The sequence below is a fragment of the Trachypithecus francoisi genome, unplaced genomic scaffold (assembly GCF_009764315.1).
Source record: "Trachypithecus francoisi isolate TF-2019V2 unplaced genomic scaffold, Tfra_2.0 Lachesis_group13, whole genome shotgun sequence".
Taxonomy (NCBI): domain Eukaryota; kingdom Metazoa; phylum Chordata; class Mammalia; order Primates; family Cercopithecidae; genus Trachypithecus; species Trachypithecus francoisi.
In genome coordinates, this window is record NW_022681458.1 from 28,284,132 (window position 1) to 28,308,117 (window position 23,986).

Consider the following 23,986-nt stretch of genomic DNA (forward strand, 5'->3'; position numbering starts at 1 on the left):
TCTCTACAGTAGGTCCAGGTTATGCTTTAAAACTTTCCATATCATTTACTTCATAACTTCTTCCCTACTTCGGTGTCTTTGTTTCTTAATAGTAGACACTAAAAACATTGAAGAAAAGTAACTCTCCCCTGTAAAAGTGAAAACTTATAGGCAAGAAATTGCATACATGGAACTTTAATATTCGTGGAAAGAAAAGGTAATATCCTTTTAATAAAAATATTCAGTGTGATATTTATTGAAAATTCACAGAACAACAACAACAAATATGGATGATATCTATGTCATAGGTATAGATTGTATGAAAATCCAGTGTCTCTTAGACTTCAGAGCTAGAAGAGACCCTCATTATCAATGAAACCAATCTCTATTTTATAAGGGAAAAACACTGAGGATCAGAAATATCAAGGGCCTACCCCCAGGCCTCACAGCTAGTGAGATCTGCCTCCTCACACCATTCCTGGTTTAGTTCCATTTCTGTTCTAACACAATGTCTCCCGTAGAGTAGTGAAAGAATGAAAAGAAATAGCTGTGCGGCAAAGGTAAATATACATATAAACTAGTCATTTGGGAATAAAAAGGCAAAGGTAAACATAGTAAAAACAAAATGGAGAATGGCAATGTATTTAATAATCATCTTACCTAGATACCAGTTATCCTATAATATGATTTTTAAAGAGCATTACAGAATGTTTTGAAATAAGTGAAAACAGATCTGTGGTTTTCATTCACTGCAATCCTATACAGTTAAAAACCTCTAAAAGACATGATAGATTAGAATTGACTTAGCCAGTTTTTACAATATATTCTTTTTCTCATGTAAGATTGTCCCCAAATGATTATTTTTCAGTCCTTATAACCTACTTCAGACTGTTTGAAATGTAGGGCTTCCTTCCTTTCTTTGAAAAGATAATTCCAGTGTAATCTATCTTGGGAATCAAGATAGGATACTTGGGAAACTGTTCTGACCCACAGAAAACATTTTGCATGGCATCTGATAAGGAGGCCACAAATTAGTCTTCAGATATGAAATCACCTGGGAATCTCCTAACATCATTTAACAAGTGACAAATAACCAGGGCAAGGAACACGATGGCACTCCTCATTAACCAATCAGGGCCATTTGGTAGCTGGGATATCATCTGGAAGGAACAGATATCCAAGATGCCTGAAATGTAAAGTGCATTCAGACTTGCTTGCCTGGACAAAGCCCCAGTAGAAGAAAATGGATAGTACAGCTACTTGGATGCCATGTAAGGAGTTACTAGCCAGCTGGGCAGAGTGAGTGACATTTGGTTGAGGCAGGGTGTGGGCACAGTACTCCAGGCAATCTGGCTTTCATCTTCCCTCGTATTTATTTGGCAAACTCAGCCATCATTCCTCACTACTCCCCCTCATATCTGAAGCAGTCATCTTGGGGTGAGAGGATTTATTATAAATTTCACATAGTGTTACTTAAAGAGCTTTCCAAGGGAAACAGATCCTCCTGGAAAACATGCCCAGGTCAAAGAGGAATATAGTATGGCAGCACCAACCCTAACCTGGCCTGATTGACCTCAACTATTTCTGGCTTCCTTGTGTCCCTGAGATCTTCCTTTGTTCTTCTAGATGAGCCCTAATCATGTTGCAGCCTCTTTAGGTGGAGAAGAGAGAACACACTCACTATGAGATAGAAGCTCCATTTTCCTCGGTAAGCTGAGGTGCTATGAAGGCTAGACAGAAGAAAAGCATTCAGTCATCTTCACTGTTTACTGCCTTTATTTGGTGGAAGGTCATCATTTCCTCATTCTGATAAAGGGTAGTAAAGAGAACATCTATTCCCAGATGACTCTTTGGTTTTTAGCTGTCTTTGTCCCTCCCATGTCTGACTGGCTTTATTCAGGACAAAGTCGGAGAATCAGCTGTAAGGAATTGCTAGTGCAACTCAGTTCAAAGAAGGAAAGACATATGCTCACATATACACACACAAATAAGTGGGAGCTGCTTTGCTCCCCCAGAGTCCCAGTCAGTCTTATCATTTCCTTTGTGCTTTAATCAGGACCATAAGTAGGGCATGTGACTAGGAAAAGGAGGTTACCGTTTGAAGGTGGTAATGGAATAGGGTTACATTTGTTCCATTTCCTATGCTCTTTACATTCACGAGATCATTATCATGAAAACGGATTTGTGCTGTGCCATTTCCTGTTCTTGTTACAATCTTTATCATGACAAGAAGGTACTAGGTTTTAACGCCTGGTGTTACATTAAACTTTTTATATAACTGGTATGTAGTATGACTTTTCTTCCCATATCGTGTTGTCTGCACAAAAAGTAAAGGTGATGCAGTCCAGGAATTTGAGTGTTGGTTTACTGAGTGTCTTGAGGCTCTAAAATATCAGGGTAGGGACACATCTTCTTTCTATATGCCAATCTAACCAACAGAACTTTCATAGGAGGCTCTGACTTGCTACTGCACCTTCCACGTAGATTTCAGATGCCCACTTTTCTTACCTGACTCTTTATAGCACAAATGACACTCCTAGTGACAGTCAGATTGTATAACTTAAGGGGCAAGGCAGTACAGTTTCCAATTATCATCAAAGAATTTCCCCAGCATTACCATGCTGAGACTTCAGGCTGTTGATACGGATTAGATCAAAAATAGAACATGGTATAATAAGAACCTTTGCTTCCTGGCATGGACTAGAATCAGAATAGCTAATGGTACAACACTTTCAAGCTCTCCTTTCTTTAAAAGTAGGTTTAGTTCTTGTGAAAGCTGCTGAGTTGACAGCTCAGGATACTATGGATAGAAAAATGATAAGCTTTCCCTCACTGCTTTTCCCAGTATACCTTCGGCCTGCCCTGGAGGGAATGTCTCAAGAAGAGAAAGGTTAGTTCTTTTTCCAGGTACTTTTAATCTTTGAATTTGGGAGTAGGAGGATTATCCAAGCTGATTATAAAGAATGTTTCAAGATGGGGCTATGTTTCCCCTAAGAACAAAGCTAAAATTGACAGATCATTTCATTCAGGCAACTGCAAAACCACCCAGCTAGAATCAGTTTTGAAATCATGTGTGTCTTCTCCTAAGTGACCTCCAGAGCTCTCCAAGTGAGTTTTGCAATGCCTTGTGTGTGGTTGAAGTTTTAAGAACTCAACCTTTTGAGGAAGATAGGGTAGAGCATTTGCTTCATAACTAGTGGTAATGAAGAACCAGTCATTGCTAATGCTGACCCACCTGCATTTCTAATAGCCACCAAGCTCAGAGCAACAGAGCTGACTAGGGGAAACTAAAGACTTCAGTGATAGGGTGGGGTTGGCTGCGTAGACAGTCTCCCAAAACTTGGTGAAATAGAGCTGAAAATTCCACCCCTTCCTTATACAAGACTTATTCATAAACTTTGGGGTGGGGATCCATTGATGCATTTCAGGGGAGTTATGAAATTCCTGAAATTCTATATAAATTTTGTTGTAAGCTAATGAACTATTTTTTTTTTCTCTCCTGAGGGTGTGCCTTCCTAGCTTTTATCTAATTTTCAAGGAGATCTATGACATCCCACCTTTTAAGAGCCACTGCTTTAGATAGTCAAGTCTCTTTCCTCCTGGGAAGAATGGGTCTGTGACCAATTGTCACCAGACTCACTCAGAAGACACTTAGAGAAAAAAAGGCGTTAGATTACTAATGACACTTAAGTTGATTTCTCATTTCCAAAAGCTTGACTCTCTCTCATTTGGGCTGTTTTCTTATTTGCTAAGTGTATTTTTGTCTTTGAGCTTTTTGAAATGACATGTGTATAATGTATTTGATGTCTAGAATAACATTTTATAAAGCAAACTCTTTGACTACATGCATAATCGTGGCTGGTTCATCTGCCAGCACCACCCACCGTAAGGAAAGGAAGGGTTCCCTTAATGAATACTACCTTTTTAAGAAAGTGAAACTAAGAAAAATATCACCCAACTTATAAAGGATAAAAATCCATTTTTAAATATAGCAATTCTCCTCTCAGAAATAATCTTGAGTGCCAATAAAAACATAACCACATTGCTTGCTCTTAATATTAAAAAAAAATAGAAAAGAAGCTAAAGAGAACAGCTCCTCCTTTTCCACTGAATATTGTTCTGGGGAGTTCATAAGGTCAGGAACTTGACACTGGTTTCAGGTGGAAGCCAGTCAAGCAGGATTTCTTTGCCCTCTGGACAAATGGTTGGCCTACTTCAGGAATTTTGAGTAATTATTGCTGTTCTCTTCAGCCAGGAGAAATGTACTTTTCACAAAGAGAAGAGCTTGTGGCATTAACTTAATCCCACTGCCTGAGTGCACAAAATCAGTTTTGCTCTGCAGAATTATAGTTCCTAATTTATGAATATGAGAATTATTTCATCTCACCCCTTGGGTCTTTGTGAAAATGAAGCACTCATGGTGTCGCCTAGAGCATGTTGTGATGCCCAGCACCATGTACTTCCTGGAAGGATGTCACTTCATAAATGCAAGGTACTAAGAGGAGCAGATTGCTGTTCCCAGTATGTCCAATGCTGTTTTTCACTAAGAAGCATGGAAGCAGCAGTTTTGTGCCTTCAACCATGACAGTCAAGAATTTTGAATTTTCACTCTTTCCCACTAGAATTACTCCTGATCATTCCCATAAAGACACATTTGTAGTAGCTGAACTCTGGAGCATCACAATCAGACATTTACGATGAGACTATTATGGTATTGTTTTGAAACAAGTAGTCGTATAAACTAAATGTTTCTATGATCAAGTTCTTGAACAAAATTAGCATCTTAATTAATTTGAAGAGGACACTGTTTTGGCAACCACCGGCCAAAATTACCGGTAGCCCTGTTTTCATCAGAAAAGCAAAGTTCTCTTCATTTTTAACTCCCTCTTTCTATCCCTTGGTGGTTTCTATTGTTTTGGAATCATTCTCTACTATACATAACAAGTCCTATGAACCATATGGGATTACCTGTCCAAATTCCCAGGGAACAGGGTAGCTGTGAATATTTTTGTATGCTCCTATAGTATTGCCATAATACCACCTCAGATTACTAGAGTAATTCTCACCAAAAACCCTCCAAGCAACTAACATGTCAGGAATTATTCTACTTATAACAGGAAGCCCATTAACACTGAAAATTAATATATTACTTTTTCACATGCACACAAATATGTTGATTCAAATGTGTGTACATTTTGATCTAATATTAACAATCTTTTTTTTTTTGGTAATCTGAGAGTTTATATATATATATTTTTCCATTATACTTTAAGTTCTAGGGTACATGTGCACAATGTGCAGGTTTGTTACATATGTATACATGTGCCATGTTGGTGTGCTGCACCCATTAACTTGTCATTTACATTAGGTATATCTCCTAATGCTATCCTCCCCCCTGCCCCAACGCCACAATAGGACCCGGTGTGTGATGTTCCCCTTCCTGTGTCCAAGTGATCTCATTGTTCAGTTCCCACCTGTGAGTGAGAACATACAGTGTTTGGTTTTCTGTTCTTGGCGATAGTTTGCTGAGAATGGTGGTTTCCAGCTGCGTCCATGTCCCTACAAAGGACACGAACTCATCCTTTTTAATGGCTGCATAGTATTCCATGGTGTATATGTGCCACATTTTCTTAATCCAGTCTGTCACTGAAGGACATTTGGTTGAGAGAGGGAGTGTTGTGTATATATATATATATTTGAATAATAATCAATCCATAGCATTCAGTTGGTATTTCAGCCCAACTGAAACAAACACAACACCAATTCTTAACTTTTATGCAGCTGATGCAATTGACCTTCTATCCAATTAGGCAGGCAACAAGCCTAGTGTTTTATGTAGAGGTTGTTTTTCAATACTTTTTGACCCATGTATGTGGATTGCTTTAATGTCATTTCACTACTAAAAAAGGGTTTCTAGATTTTAAAAAATAGTTTATAGTTTAATTCTGTGATATTACACAATTTGCCTTGGTGTCTGGTCATTCAAGCTTTTCACTTGTATTTTTAAATAATCATTTTAGTGTCACAGTAAGAAAAAACAGCTTTAATGGCATTTAGTTATTTTGAGCTCATTAGATAAAATTAAATGTCTACAAGGAAGCTTTTCAAGTCAGTACCCGATTATGGGATTTAGCTAAAGTTTTGAAATGTGACAGTTAAGTTTGTGGGCATGCTACACATCAGAATTTTGCTTCTTATACCTTATTTGGGCCATGTGAATTCAGACAGGCCCAAGCTGAGGAATCCCAATTTATGAACCTTCACTTTGTTTGCTCAAACTTGAGTGTCCAGATTTTTCAAACAGCTTATCATAGAAGAAGATTTAACAATGAGATCTGTTCTCTTAACAAATTTTAAAGTGTTCAATACAGTATTGTTAACTACAGGCACAATGTTGTACAGCAGATCTCTAGTGCTTCATCTTCCATAACAAACCTTGTATCAACTAAACTTTCCATTTCTCCCTCTCCCCAGCCCCTGGCAATCACCATTCTACTCTCTTCTTCGATGGTTTTGGCTATTTTCAACACGTCATATAAGAAGAATTATACAGTATTAGTTCTTCTGTGATTGGCTTATTTTACTTAGCATAATGTTCTCAGAGTTCATCCATGTCGTGACATATGGCAGGATTTTCTTGTTTCAAGGCTGAGTAATATTCCATTGTATGTATATACCACAATATCTTTATTCTTTCATCCTTTGATGGACACTAAGAGTTTTTCTGTATCTTGGTTATTGTAAATAATGCTGGAGTGAACATGAGAGTGTGAATATCTCTTTGAGATCTTGATTTTAATTCTTTTGGATAAATACCCAGAGTAGGATTGCTGGATTATATGGTAGTTTTGTTTTTAAATTTTTCAGGAATCTCCATACTGTTTTCTATAGTGGCTGTACTATTTTACATTCCCACCAACAGTATAATAGACAAGGGTTCCAATTTCTCCACATCTTTGTCAATATTTTTAGTAACTGCCACCCTAACAGGTATGAAGTGATATTTTTGTTTTGGTTTTGATTTGCATTTCCCTGACGATTAGCAATGTTGAGCACCTTTTCATATACCTGTTGGCCATTTATATGTCTTCATAGAATTTATAGAATAGAAATTTGAAGAAATGACTATTCAAGTCCTTTGCCCATTTTTAAAATCAGGTTATTTGGTTTTCTCTTTGTTTGGTTTCTGCTACTGAATTATGGAAGTTAAGCGTCTAGATTTGATATTCAATGAGATATCTTCTAGGAAAATGATTTTTATATATTTAAAAATACTTTTGTTGGCACCATTTAAATGAATATTGGGAAATATTTTTCTTCTGTCAAAAAATGTTGGTATTAGAAGCATCAATAAAACAAAATTAAGTTATTTGCTAAATTTTGTAAATTAAGCGATGGTGTTAGCTCTGTTATACCCTGATTCCATGAGCATACCAACAATATAGAACCCTTATATATAAAATGTATAACCCTCCTGTGGTGGCCAGGGAGTGTGCTACCTGGGTCTCCCTCTAGCAAAGGCCTGATCAGCTGCAAGGAATGCAATTAGGTGACAGCTTCCAGCTATGGCACCTTTGGGATCCACCAGAGCATTTAAGCGAAGGCTAGAATTTTCCTGACATAACTCCTAGCTAAGGACTGAGCACAATCACTACAAGACTCCTAATTCCTGGCCGTTCCAACTCACAGGCTCCCGTGTGGGCAGTTCTTATGACAGAGCTCCCTGTTTGGGCTGGCTGAGACTTTCTCAGAGCTGCACCCTAGTCACAGGCTTTTCCTTCTTAATCCTCCTTCCTGCCCCTCATCTTTCACACATGTCATGATCTAAAGGCTTTCCCTGTCTACTCCTACTGCTTCTCTCCCTTATATTTCAAAATCATTATCCCAATAAATCTCTTGTACTTCTGTTTCCATCTTGAGGTCTGCCTTCCTGAGGTCCTAACCAGCACACCTCCCCTGAGTCCCAAATGCCTTTCTAGCTATAGCGCCATTTCTTTTTCTGCTCTACAATAGAACTTCTTACAAGAGTGTCTAAAGCTGTGGCTTTCACTTTCTACTCCCTGCTCACTTGTTAACCCCCATCCATCTGGCTTCCATTACTAATACTCCACTGAGAAACTACCATGAAAGTCACCACCTTACTTACCTCCGTATTATAAATCCAACAGGTATTTTCCTATCATCTTATTTTGTCTCTCAGTGACGCTTGATATATTTTTTCTGTCCCCTCAGAAAAAACAAAACAAATTTTTCACTCTCAAATCAGAGAGGTGATATTAGGTCCTTGTTAAGAACATAGCCTCTGGATTTAGATAACTTTGATTTGAATCCTACATCTGCCACTTCTGAGCTGTATAAAGTTGGGAAAAGTGTTTAACCCCACTGTGCCTCAGTTTCCCCATCTGTAAAATGGGGGTAATAATAGTACCTACCTTTTGAAATTGAGGGGATTGAATGTAAGGCAATCAGAGCAGTATTTAGCACTGTAATTGCTAGTCGTCGTCACCATCATCATCATCGTCGTCGTCGTTATCATCATTCAAGGACACATGTTTTTGGTTTCTCTCCCCTCTCTCTGTGTGCTCCATCCCTATCTTCTCTGCTAATTGCTTCTTACAAATGAGACCTCTAAATGTTGAAGTGCTCCAGAGCTTGATCTCTAGCCATACTTTCTCCTAGCCCTGTGAATGTATATACCACCAGATGCCAATTGCTCCTAAACGCATCTCCTCAGACTTGACCCAAATCCAACAGCATATTTGACATTTTTACTTGTATAAAAATGTTTTAACATATCAAAAACAAGACTCATAATAATTCCCTATCTTGTCAAAACCTGTGCTAAGATTCCTCCCATCCCCAATTTTCCTTACCTGCTCAAGTTGAAAATCCAGGGGTCTTTGATTTTTCCCCTTTTATCTGTCAGATTTGATCCCTCAGTGACTATATCTCCTACCACCTCCTTGGTCTAAACCAGCAAGGTGTCCCCCATCTCTAGCCTGGATTACTGAAATCACCACCAATCTGAGCTTCTAGCTCTCACTTTTGTTCCTGTCTGCAGTGGTATAAGCACCCAACTGCCAAGTTTATCTTTTGAACAGGCAGTGAAATTATGTTTGTCTTGTTGTTGTTGTTTCGTTTTGTTTTAAGACAGGGTCTCACTCTGTCACCCAGGCTGGAGAGCAATGGTGCAATCATGGCTCACTGCAGCCTTGACCGCCTAGGCTTTAGTGATCTTCCCACCTCAGCCTACTGAGTAGCTGGGACCACAGGCACACACCACTATCCCTTTATTTATTTATTTATTTATTTATTTATTTTTGTGGAGACAGTGTCTTGCTATGTTGTCCAGACTGGTCTAGAATTCCTGGGCTCAAGGGATCCACCTGCCTTGGTCTCCCAAAGTAAAAGTATCTTTATTTTCCTATTTAAAATGCTCTTTCAGCTTCTGATTGAATTTAGAATGAAATCTGAACACTCTTCTTTGGACTACATGATGCTATACGTCCTGGTGACAGTCTCCTACTGTCTCTGCAGTGGATTAAGCACCCAACTGCCATGTTTATCTTTTTTAACAGGTAGTGAAATTATGTTTGTGTTGTTGTTTTGTTTTGCTTGTTTCGAGACAGGGTCCCACTCTGTCACCCAGGCTGGAGTGCAGTGGTACACTCACTGTCTCCTGTCAGTGCCCCTCACTGTGCTCAACCGGACTGCTCCACCCATTGGCCTTTGAACACCCTAAACTCTTATCTGGTTCAGGGGCCTTGGGTTTGCGCTTCCCTCTAAATGCAGTGCTTTTCCTTGACTCTCCCAGGCTGGCTACTTTAATTCAAATTTCAGGTTTTGACTCAGAGGGCACCATCTCTGGGAGGCCGCTTCTGACCAATTATCTAAAGGAACATCCCTATCCTTGATTCTTCAGCCTTTTCTACCATTCATGAAAAAATTGAAATTATCTTGGTTGTTTATTTCTTTGCTTGTTTATGATCTGTCATTCCACATTAGAATTTAACATTCTTGAGAGAGAGAGACCTTGTCTCTCTTGTTCATACTTGTATGCCCACCACCTAGAGCAGTACCTGGTACACAGCAGGCACTTTATAAATATTGGCTGCATTAATACATGAACGACTGAATCTTGGCAGACAGCAGACATTTTTAGAAAGCAATGACAAGATAATGATTCACAATTTAAAGCGACCACTCTGGATAATAAAATATAGACACAACTCTTATTTTCTGCACTAGAAATTGTAGATGTCAAATACCCAAGTGGCAATATTAAAAATAGAAACTATTTTAATATTCAAAACATTAAAAAACTAATATCTTTGTCATGGACCACTATATGAAATTCAGGTTATGTTAAAATTTATGTAGATGTTGGGGTGAGGGGACATCAACATTTCTTAAATATCTATTATGTGCCCTGAACTCAGCTAGGGTCTTCACATTAAAAATTTACATATCTATATATTTGTCAGAATATGCTTTCTACTTTTATATTAAATTGATTTAAAATAAGCCATCATATTTATATATAAATACAAAATAGAATTTCCACATTATTTCCTTTTATGATTATAAAATAACACTTGAAATCTAAGTAATATAGATTATGGCACCTTAAGATAATTTAGGAAACTATGAAGTTACTTTTCACTGAGATGTAATGCATTTTACATTTTAGCACATCATAAATCAGGAATAAAAATTATGCTATATTTAAAGTAGAATACTTTTCTGAATACTTTTAGTGATTATGTAAAGCAAAGGAAGGCATTTAAAAGATAAAAATGACAGCAACCAGCTAAGCCAGGTGATTTACTAAGTACTTGGCCAGTAGGGTTTCAGTGAGATAGCCAACTGGTCATTTAACTGATTTAAACAACTGAAGCTTAGAAAAGTTAGGTAACTTGTCTAAATTCACTCAGGTAGTAATCATCTTAGCAAAGATTTGAACCCAGATCACTCTGATTTCAAGCTCTTAACTCATTGCTAGGCAATGGTTCCATAGCCTGAAAAGGTAAATCACCCTAATGAGAAAAAGCCAAGTTCTTTACTGCTCTAGCTGAAGCAGTAAAACCCACAGGGAATTTTTCTCTTGGTTCAAATAATATTTTATTAGAACTTAAGTTATAAAAGTCTATGATGAGCTCCATCAGCAGAGAGACCTGGATCTCTGCAGAGTTGTGGGTGAAGTTCTGTGGGAATCCTTTGGTGTATTAGACAGCAGCAGACTCCCTTGGGTGTCTCACTTTCGTGAGCACTAGAAATTAACACAGGTGCCAATGGGAAGATTTGAAAGGCTCCCAGAGCTGACCCAGAGTCTGAACACCCCTTGCCTGTACTTCCTAGTAGGAGATTCTGACTTGATCAATTCCGTAGTTTTGATCATAGCCAGCAGTGACTGTACATGGTGTGCGGGCGGTACTTAAAGCTCCCTGAGGGATGAAATGCCTCATCACTCAGCAATCACTCTGGCAAACTAAAGGGTAACATTCACTGGCTCTGAACAAGTGAATAAGAGAAACAGCACCCAAATCTCTGGAGGAAAACATGATGGAAACAAACAAACAAAAACAAACAAACAAAAACTGCTGACTTAAAAAACCCCTTCTAATCCAATCTTAAAATTTTCACAAATCCATATAATAACTGCAAATCTATTTGCAGTTGGAAATCCAGACATTTTAAGGAGGGTCTCAACAAAGTCATGTTTCAAAACATACCAGTTATTTTATTCATTCATTTATTCAATATTTACTAAGTCCCTATTATGTGTCAGATACAGTTCTAGGCCCCAAGGATACAGCCGGAACAAAAAGTCCCTGATCTCAAGTAGAAAGACAGATAAATAGATAACATATCAGGTGGTGATAAGTGTGAGGAAGAAAAATAAAATGAGGTAAGAAACAGAGGACCGGGGGAGGGAAATGAATACTGTTTCCTCATGGTAGTCAGGGAAGGAAGGTCTATTTGATAAGAGACACGAAGAAAATAAACAAGCAAAACTTTCTGACCATTTGTGGAGGGAATAGCAAGAGCAGGATGGTGCATGAGCCATTTATAGAAATCAATGTGGCTGAAGCAGAGTCAAGATGGGGAAGAGGAGGAGCAAGAAGTAGCATGGAACCAAGACAGATGCCGCTGTGTGGGCTTCCCTAGGACTAAAGCTTTTACTCTGAGTGAGATGAAAAGTGATTAGAGGGTCTTGAGCAAAGGAGAAACATGATGATGGTTCATAATGTAAAGGGATCGTTCTGGATAAAAGAGTATAGGAGGCAAGGGGGAAGCTGAGAAATTGGTAGGAAGCTACTCCAGTTGTTCAGGAAGGAGTCAGTGTTTTGAATCAAAGTAAATGCTATGATGATCAGGAGAAATGGTCGATCTAGACGTATTTTGAAGGCAGAGCTGCCAGACTTTGCTGATAGCCTAACTGTGGAATGTGGCAGACAAAGAGAGTGGTTTACAGATGATCTGGGGCCATTTATGCAGATTGGGAAAATTGGAGGAGAAACCATTTAATGAAGGTAAAAAAATTTGAGTTCTTTTAGAGACCTGTTAATTTTGAGACAACTTTAGATAGCCAAATAGAGTAAACAGTTGGATATAGACACCTGGATTTCAGGGGATAGGCCCACACTGAAGATAGCATTTTAGGAGTCATCCAGAATATGAGGACATAGTTAAACACAGAGATCTAAAGAGATCACCAAGGAAATGAGGGACAATAGTAACAGCTAACAGTTGAGAGAATATTTAGTATGTGCCAGGCATTATTCCAAGTGTTCACTTATATTAAACTCAACCCTCATAGCAGCACTATGAGACAGATACCATTATTCAGCACTCGAAGAAACTGAGGCACAGAGAGGCTAAAGTTAATCTGTTCCAGATTGCAAAGCTAGGTAAGTGGAAGTGGCAAGATTCAGACACAGACAGGTACCAGAGTCCTCTACAGAGGAGCAGGGTCCACAACGCCACTTTCAGACCTTGTTTCTGCTTCAGTGTCCTATACTCCCCCCAGTAATGGTCAGAACAAAGAATAAAAACAAAAGTCAGAGTTTTGCACCATTTAAATTCTAGGCTCACAAAATCATTAACACTAGAAAAGGGAAGATTCATAAACAAGCTGTTACAAACAAAACACAAAAGTCAAACAAACCTTCCCTTAAAAGAAAGGCAAACCACCACAGGAAAGAAACTAAGATACTTTTTATCTTATTCTATTTACTAGATTTCATCTATAGGTTGTAAGATGCCTTTGAATTTGCGAGATCTAAAAGCGGGGGGAAATATGTCTACTAGAATTAGTAAAATATGACATTTTAACTTTTTTCAGCTGCCTGCTTATTTTGTTGACTATACTGTAAGCATTATTTCCCTAGGAATGCATTGTTTTTAATATGCTTGCCATTAAAGTAGACCACAATGCCTCCTCTATAATAGAAATGACTTTCTTTTCTAAGAATAATATTCAATGTGAGCAGTAAAACTTTCATTTTTAACCCTCCAGTTATCTTACTGTGCATAACAGTTCAGAGTGATGTTCATAATGATGGCTAATGATGGGCACAAGAAACATGTATAATTTTACATTTTTATTGAGAGTGGAGTCTTTATCTCATTATCTTGATATCGTTAATATAGCAGGGGCTTGCCAAATCTTCACTAAATTAAAATATAGACATTTCAACTTAAAATATTCTTCCCAGTGTCAAAATATTACTATTTATATATGCAAAATTTATATACAATGCTCACCTTTTGTCACTTTTGCATTTTGCTGATGTGCCCAAGTGCAATATTCATGAAAATAACCATGTTATTTTTGCTGAGTTAATCTGTGTATTTATCAAATTTCTTTATCTTGGGTGTCTCTGGACATGACCAAACAGAGCATGCAGCATGCCACTAAAGAATTTGTTGCCATTATCCAGGATTGGCAAAGAGGAACTGCAAAGAGGCAAACAACTAAAACAGTAGCACAAATCTTGAAAACATTCTGCTAAGTTAAATAGTGGTGACGGCTGCACAACAATGTGAATAGATGGAATGCCACTCAATTGTGCACTCAGAAATTAATTTTGTGTTATATATATATATATATATATTTTTTTTTTTTTACTGCAATAAAGAAAATAAACACAAACTGTAGGAAAGCTACAATGCTACATTTCTCTACTACATTCTACATTCTAAGTGGTTTTCTAAAGACATGGCAGGAAAAGTAGGAATGCATGTACCCACTTATAGAAGCATATGTGCACACATCTACCAGCATAACACGCTTCTTGTCTCCAAACAAATGATTTTCCCATCTCCTCCAAAGCCGGCATCAATCCTGAAATTTAGTTTTTAGTTTACATCAAACATGCAATTTACCAATTTATTTTAGGATATCTCTTAACTCAGTACTTGCTTACAGACCCCTGGAATGAAGGCCTGAATTTGCCCTGGGTTGAAGAGGGCCCCTTTGAAGTCACAAGCTATATGTCCTTGGGTCATTTACAATGGGACCTCATCACCTGCTGGGAGAATCTGAGAGGCTGTTTGAGAAAGTCTGAAAAACAAAGTTTCCCAGGGTTGGGAGGTCAAATACCTTGGAAAATACAGCTTCACATCTTTTTCTCGTAGAACCGGGATATGATGGAAAGGGCACATAGCTTTGCCAGCTGGCAGATCTCGGTTCCACATCTGGCCCTGCTCCCATTTCCCATGTAATCTTCTGCAAGTTATTTCTCTGACCTCAGTCTCCTTATCTATAAAATAGGGAACATTAGTACTTATTTTGCTTGGTTGTTGTGAATATAGGTGTCTCATGGGGTCACAAAGTAAATAATCAAGAAACTGTAGGTTTCTTTTTCTTCCCTAATTACAGTATCCTGACATGACCAATGAGAGTTTAAGTCTTGAGGCTGGTCTCCAAGCCTGTCCGTATGGAGAAGGCTTTGCTTGTGATCCCGTGGCAGGTAAAGCAAAATCTGTAATACTGAAGGCCATCTAGTATAATGGAAATAAATCAAATGGTTATTTTAAACCCAAAGGAACTATAGCTACTTTGCTTTATATGGGGAGTGACACACTCATATCAATAGAAGTCAATCAATACCATTCCCTTCCCTGGACAGTATAACTGGGGCTGACTACAGCAAAGACCTGGATTTCAATGGCTCTCTCTGGTACCACTACAGGGAAAGAGCAAGACTAGATAGCCCCGTTTACGCCAGCCTGTGGATGCGTCTGTGGTTATGCAAGGGTGGAGAGCATAACTCTTCTGTCTAATAAAGTGAAAGGAATAGAAATTTGAGGAAAGCTCTGAAGCAGCAGCACTACTGGGATAACTGTATAAATTGCCTTGTTATCCCCAAACCTTTAATAGAAAGTGCTACACACTTACCTGATGTTTTTGGAGGGCTGAAGGAATCAAGAAGAAAGTTCTTTATTCAGCTTCAGGGGTTGTGTGGCAGGGTACAGACACAGCTCTTGTGGGAAAGCATCACAATTCATAACATAACCTTAGAAGAAGCAATTCAGAGTCAGAATTGGCCAGGAAAAGCACACACCATCTTCCCCTCCCCGTCAGAACTTACGGTAAGAATGAGGAATATGGGGTTCCCACCACTTGTGGGATAAGGCTCAGGTCCATTCCATTGAGTTGAAAAAGACAGGGCACCTCAGCTGATGCCTAAGGTACTCTAGTAATGGGCTGAGAAACTGGTAGGATGAAGGGTGCCCTTGCAGGCTCAGATACTGTTACATGCCCCTGAGAAAAACTCAGGATTGCAGAGCAGGAATGTACTCTACTCTCTACTTCTTGCAAAGAAAGGATCTCATTAACTCTGGAGAAGAGATTTACTTTTTCTATAGAACTGTTGTTATGTAATTACACATAAAACATGTGTAACTTCTTAAAGGGAACTGGCTTCAAATGAGAAAATATATCAAAATTTCCTTTCAAAGTGTTTATCACTTGCTAACATGCATATTTCATACTCAAGCTCCCTGTTTGGATAAGAGATTCATAACTTCATTGAAAACTCTGTCTTATTTCTTGAAAGCAGAGAGAAGGTGTGCAAGGAGACAGGCTCGCTCTTAGATATAGCTTAAACGTAGAAATAGATAAGTTACCCGTATTCATTGTGCTCTGTTTCACTGTTTGCTTTTTTTTTTTTAAGCTGCCTAGAAGCTTGTTTCTCTGCTACAATTAGAATTTAATCACTGGTAATTTAAGACTAATAGACCCACAGATGGACATCTGTAATTAGGAAAGTATTTTTGATTTTTGTTGCACCACTCAGTTTTTTTTTTTCCGTTTTTTAAAACATACACTTTTGTGTTAGTGAAGCAAACTACAAAAATGACTGAAAATACTACAAGTTGTTCTTTGAGTTATTTCCTCTGTAAAATTACAGCAACTCATTTTCAGCTGGCTAGTTAGCTATCTGAAAGGAGGATAGCTATATGCTAACTCAATGCTTGCAACACCGTAGGTTCTCAAGAAATATGTTACATGAAATAAAGAGTGAATAAATCAATGAATGGACCTATCAATGAATAAACTAATGAAAGTTGCCCCAATTTCTCTCCATTTATATAGGTCACAGTTCTGCTCTCTGCCCACCTTTTGTACCATTTCCCTATCAACAACATCCCCAACAATAGCACACACATGCTGGCACCAACCAGTGTGATTGTATAAATGTTTGTCTAGGAAAGTAGGCACATAAACATTTCAGAGGTCTAGTCTTATGAAGTAGAAAGGTTGAAGTCTAGGGAAAAGAAAGGAATCTCTCTTCCTCTTCAAGTGCTTTCCGTTTGTTCAGTGAGTACCGGTTAAATGAATGACTAGCAAATGTTCAATTCTGGCTATTACTCTCTTTCATTTGAGCTCTCTCACTTATCCCAAATATTTTTCACAAATAAAATAGAGATTTTGATGTTTAATAAGACTATACATTTAATTATACTATTGTTTTCTCACAGAAGTGATACTAAATATATTTATATAACATTATTCAAGATCAAATGCAAGTTGTCTCTTTCTCTCTCCCTGTCTCTCTTAACAAACTGGTTCTTCATGGGTCTGTGTGTTTGTGATTAAACAATTACAGAACTTCATCCAAAACTGGAATTTACATGGTGCTGGGAATTCACAGTATTTCATCTTTCAGTGATTATAAGAAGATGCTATATATAGCATTAATACAATTATAATGGGTAATATTATGTTGCCTGAATAAAAGATTATTAAGGTTATTAATACCTAGAGATTACCAAGGTTTCTGTTCAGGTTTATAACTCTCAGACCTGAGTGACTTTGCCTTTTTCTTTTATTATCGGTACAATGAGAGTATCTGCAATTAGATAATTTGCAATCATGTAGGACAGGTATGTAACACCACAGGAGAGCAGAAGTTGCAGCCAGCATGGCACATGAGGAGGAAGACTCAGAGATGCCTGACATATGTAACACTAGAATGTATAATACAAAAACATATATAGGCTGGAAGTTGATAAAGAAAACAAAAATTCTAAATGTGTTCATGCATTTTAAAGGACTTAATCTTTTTGTGATAAAATAATAATCTTTTTGTGCATATTGACATAAATTTTAAACAGAAAAAAAAGAATACAAGAAAATATGTTGGCATTTGTAGGTTGGCTCCAGTACGTTTCAAGTGCCAGCAACTGAAGATGAACTCTGGTTGCTTCCAGGCCTCCCTTGCATGATTTGGGGTTAGAATTGTCCAAATACCATGAGTAATATGGAAGTTCTCTGAAGGGTAAGTTCGTGCTCTGATTTAACATTTACTTTCTGATAATTCGACTGGAAATATAACTGAGAGCCCTTGCTGTGGCAGCTCCTTGGAGATGGGAGTGATATGCAGAGTCACTCTGCTTGGAACTTCGTCAGTTTATTCCCAAATCCTGGCAGAATGAATTCAACACTTGCTCGGTCACTGCTGTTGCCATTTCATGCTTAAGAAATAAGACCTAGTCCTTAAATATCCACTGTCAACCTCTTCTTCGATGCTTCCTATTTCAAATGCTATGGCTATGGAATATTCAAATTATGAATATCTAAAAGATAAGTGATGTATTATGCTGTTCTTGTTTTCTGAAATATACTCTTATGGTTTTGAGTTCATAGTTCATAAATATCCATTGATACTTCTGTATATTCTGTCTCTTGAAGACAGCCTTTAGATGAGGTTTTATCCTATGGACTTTGGTTATCAACAGCAAAACAAACTATGTTGTTGTAATATTTAATATTTATCATATCCTTTTCAAGAGATGTTCAAAATATGTTAGACATTTTCTCCTTTATGTCAAATGATTTTATACACTACTAACACTGGCTTATTTTCAAATGGTTTATTCTCATTATTATTGAAATACCTAAATGGTCATGTAAAATTAAAATAATTTCTCTCATAAAATGAAAATATAAAGGATAAGGTCCACTTCTTTCGTTCAATCTCTTTGGATTCATTTAATAGAGCGCTTAAATCAGGGGCTCCGGTAAATTTTACCATGGCTTTACATCATGTCAATGGACATTGTGTTTTAATCCAAGACTATGAAAAAACAATTGTAGATAAACAACAATTGAATAAATTACGAATTAGTAAAAAAGATGCCAAATTGAGATCACCTATTAGCATGATTTAGAACTAATTTTATGCTTCTTTTTAGCTTTTCCTTGGGAATATCCTTTCTTTATTTTTATTTTTATTTTTATTTTTTGAGACAGTCTTGCCCTTGTCGCCCAGGCTGGAGTGCAGTGGCATGATCTCGGCTCACTGCAACCTTCGCCTCCAAGGTTCAAGCAACTCAGCATCCCGAGTAGCTGGCATTACAGGCACCTGCCACCACACCTGGCTAATTTTTGTAGTTTTAGTAGAAACAGTGTTTCACCATGTTGGCCAGGCTGGTCTCAAACTCCTGACCTCGTGATCTGCCTGCCTCGGTTTCCCAAAGTGCTGGAATTATAGGCATGAGCCACCGAGCCTAGCCTGGTAATATCCATATATTTTTAAAGTGCATCTTAAATCACTCTTTCTGTATCTATGAGCACAAAACACCAAAATAATAGTTATATTGAAGGTGTTTTATTTCTACAATTTCCAAGATAGTGACATCTGAGATAATCATTTAACAATTTAAATGAACTTTAAATATACAGACCACAGATCCACTTTTCTTGATTCAATAATATTAATGACATTCCAATACACAAAATTCCTTATTAAACAGCAGAAAACTTCCCAGAAGTCTTTCCCTTACTTTTATGTGATACTAAAAAACTTTGGAAAGTGTTCTATAAGAGTTAAGATTTATATATATCAACAATACAGCCAAGATGCCCCTTTCTTTTTACTTCAGGTTTCTAGACCTTCAGCTCCTTAGATAAAGTTTATGAAAATATTAGAATCTAACAATGATTCGATTCGGCTTAAAATCTGTTCTCAGTTTATAACTAGAAGTAATGAGAAGTCCCTATCTTAAATCATTCTAGAGATGTACAAATAATTGAATAACATTTCTAAGGACTTTCTATTTAAATAAGAAAAACAGTATAGATTACATCATTTTCTTAACAATTTGTAGTGGTAAAAACCACTTCACTATGTCTGTTGTTTTTGGTTTTCTGTAGACATGGCTATAGAAAGGATGATTAAAATGTACTTAAAAAAAATAAGGTCCTAACCCAAGAAAAAGCTAAAAAGAGCCTTCCATGGGGAAGAAAGCACTAAAATTAGTTGTCGATCATGCCAATACCTGATTACAGTTTGGTGTCTTTTTCACTAAGTTGCAGCTTCTTCAGTTTTTCTTAATCAGCATTGGTTTTTCATTGCAGTACCTTTTGCATCCATTTCTCTATTTTCAGTGTCCCCGAACTAGTCCTCAGGGACTCCAGAACCTATTAGGTTTGACATTAAGTATAGGATCTTAGGTAAGTCATATAGTGACATAGAAGCTCTCTGAACCCGAGTTTCCTCATATGCAAAATGCAAGAGTGGGGGAAAATGAAATATCTAATGTGCCTCTGCTCTCTAAAATTTCATTATACTGCAGTTTCAATTCAGGCTCCTCTCATAGCAGAACCCTGTCCTGCCTGATCTTTCTGCCTCCAATCTGAATTCTGGCATTTAAGATTTATTCTAGCAATTTAAATCACTTTTGACTTTGGGAAATCTTTTTGTTAACTTCATTTGCTGTTCAAAGTTAAAACTGTCACCTATTTGCAGATATTCCTGCCTGTTTTCCAAACTTTAGTAAAACCACTGTGAAAGCTGGAGTTACTCTAATACTTCTTGGCAGAATTCCATGCAGGTAACTTGGCTTGTTGGCTATAAGTCTCTGAGTCACAGCCACAGGTAATCCATTTCCTTCTTGGCTGTTAGGAAAGGGCCTAATTAGCGAATCCAACAAATTCCACTCCCCACCCCCTTCTTCCATGGGTTAGTTCTGTGGTCCTTCAGGCTTCTTGCCAGGCTGCTGCTCCGAGAGCGATCGAATTACCATTAGAGCCAGCCAGCAACAGCACAATGCTGTTTATCTACCTTCTACCCCACAATCCTTTTTTTTCATCAAAAGTTCTGCTCCATTCTTTTTCTTCCTAAGGAAACCTTCCGCTTCTTCCATTTGCTTATAATGAATCTATGATTTTGTCATAATTTTTAATGAAATAAAACAACTTACCCTTTTTGTTCCCAGTAACACATCACAGAATTTCACATGATTTCATGAGATTTAACTTCAGGGGCAAATGAAATAAATCCCTCCTCCCACCAAAAAAAAATCTTTTTTCATCTATCAAATATGCTAAACATACTAGAGAAATGCAAACCCGAATGATTCAGAAAAGTTAGGCATTTACAGTTTTCACAAATATGGACATTTTATTCTTTATATCATTTCAGTCATAGATTTCTACTTAAATTGACTTTCTTCTTACAATTGTCTTTGTGAGATTAGTGTATGAAATGACAGCATGAAGTAAAAGCTATAATACATCAAGGTACATTTGGCAAAAAGAATGACTCATCTTCATGAATTCTGTGTGTATTCATGCAAGAGCTCAGCTGGGCAGCCAGATGACTGGTAGGAGTGGGTTATTTACCTGGGAGGACCTGGAAAGCTTTTTACACAGTGTCAACAGGATGGTTGTTAAGCAGCAAGTTGGCAAATATGGCAAAGTTGTCATTAAACAATGTTGGGATTCAGATCTATTGACGTTTATTTGCTTTTCAACTCTTCAACAACTCATAGAAAGAACCAAGCTGTCTTTTTTAAAAAGGCACATGCATCATTGCACTCCCTCTCTCTTTTTAAAGCTCTTGGCAACCCCAAAACAGGGTGAAATAATCCTTTAAGGTGAGAGCTTTTTTTTTTTTTTTTTAACATGGTCTTCTGTAAATGAAGACCTTTGGGGGAATTCATGAACTTATGCAAATATATGTTGCACGTGGTGTATAAGTATTTGCATACACACAATCTCCTGTCTAGGGGAGGAGGATGTGTGCACATATTTTATTAGAATTTTAAAGGGGTCTGTGAATCAATATAGTTTACAAACTACCAATTCATGGTCTAAATTGAGCAGCTTTAATATTGTGGGGGTGGGGCAGGAAGGGGACAGAAAGGACACTGTCATGATGCATGTTCCTCTCATGCACAATTTTTAAAAGCGTCACCAGCTAGGTAGACATGAAAGTAAGAGATGGAGAACCCTGGTCACTGCTGCAAAGGTAAGAATGGTCTGTTCAGAGCAACTAAGTGGAGAGAGAGAAATTAATGTAGCCTTTCCAAGCAAGGACATCAGGACAGCCTTGCCTTATTCATCCAGACAGGAGTTTCTAGCTTTGGTACTCCTTGGAAAACTATCAGTGAGTACTGCTTTTCTAAGGGTCTTACTCGCCAATTCCAGGCCAGGTGAATATGGGTCAGGACTTAACTGCTGTTGCACATGGCTCACTGCACAGTCCTGAGGCCTACATCCAGAGCCCCCTAAATAACCCCCAATTGCTAAATAAAGGGAAACTGATGACTCAGACTTTGTGATGCTTTGTCCCTCAATCCAGATACTTTCCCCAAATCCCATCAAGATTGCAGGCTTCAGAAATGGCCATCTAACATCTCATTACCTTAATTTTGGTAAGCACATGAACATCAGAGATACTTTTTTTTCACAGGGTTGCCACCTTTCACTATGCCTTCCACATTCAGCCCAGCGCATCCAAATCCATTCACCACATGTAAAGAGTAACGAAGAGAAGTTTGCTCCAGCTGGCTAGAGCTTCTCTCCAAAATAAGCCTCAGAGAATTGTGGGGCTTTTTTGTTTGTTTGTTTGTTTGTTTGTTTTTGATGTTTGTTTTTGGTCTTATGGTTTCTAAGGTCAGAGACAAGTTTGTGAAAACCCATAGTCTTTGACTTAGGGTTCGTTTGTAGGATCAAGCCTCATCTGCCTGCTTCTTCTGAAGAGATTGCTCTGCTGGTACCCCATCAGCTTCACTTACCACCGTTTACGAGCCAGTGACTATTGGGCTGTCCCCTCCCCTGCACACCTTGGCACCTTACCTGGCACATGGCCCTGCCTTATCTTTGGTTTTATTTTTGAGGTGGTAGGGAGTGAAAAATCAAACTTAGACTTCCCTTGAAATTTTAGATAACATTCTTAAAATAGCCTCGTTTGCTTCCTACAATCTTTCCAGTTAACTGCACACATGCACACAAACTCCATTTCCACAGAATGTGAGATTTTACTCATCAAAAAGTCAAGTTATCAGAATTAACTGGCAACCTGTTTACTTCAGCAGTGCTGAATCTGCGTTCATATTCTAAATATGTCTGTGTGTACTGATGGTATCATATGTTTTTCAACTCTGAAACGTATCCTCTAGCATTAAAATGAAAACACTGTTGTTGAAATACAAGCACCTTGAGTATAACCTCGTGGATAGTCATTTGCATATAATTGTGACTGTGTGTGGTGAAATGTAATCATATGGTCTGTAATTGTGTGAATTTTGGGTACAATTTTCCCCATAAAAGTTAAACAGACTTTTAGGTCTTGCTTTGTAAATGTATTAGTTCCCTACTTCTGATATAACACATTTGTGGCTTAAAACAACCTCGATTTATTTTTGTACAGTTCTAGAGGTCAGAAGTCCACAGTGGCTTTCATCAGGTTAAAATCACGGTGTCTGCAGGGCTGTGTTCCTCTGGAGGTTTTATAGGTAAATCCACTTAATTGCCTTTTCCACCTTTTAGAAACTACTTGTATTCCTGGGCTCCAGACATCTTGCTCCATCTTTATGTTTTGTTTTGTTTTTTGTTTTTTTTTGAGACACAAGTTCTGCCTCCTGGGTTCACGCCATTCTCTAGCCTCAGCCTCCCAAGTAGCTGGGACTACAGGTGTCCGCCACCATGCCCGGCTAATTTTTTGTATTTTCAGTAGAGACAGGGTTTCACCATGTTAGCCAGGATGGTCTCGATCTCCTGACCTCGTGATCTGCCTGCCTTGGCCTCCTAAAGTGCTGGGATTACAGGCGTGAGCCACTGCACCTGGCCCCTGTTGCTCCATCCTTAAAGACAGCAAGGTAATATTTTCAAATCTCTGCTTCTCTCACTCTGACCTTCCCACCTCCCTCTTACAAGGATGCTTGTGATTACACTGGGCCCAGCTGGATATCCAGGACCCTCTTCCCTCACCCCTCAATTTAGCCACAGCTGCCAAGTCCTTTTAGCTGAGTAACAGAACATATTCACAGGTTCTGGGGATTAGGACTTGGCTATCTTTGGGAGCTCATTCTTAAACCTACCAATTACAGTCAGTTAATGGGTGCCTACATTATAATGCTTACTCTAAAGATATTTATCCTTTAAAATTTGGTTAGGAATCAAAGTATTTACTTTTTGTTAGACAAATTAACTGCAGCCAGGTCAGAACTCGTAACGTAAATTCAAATGAGAAACTTTCCAGTGCAACTC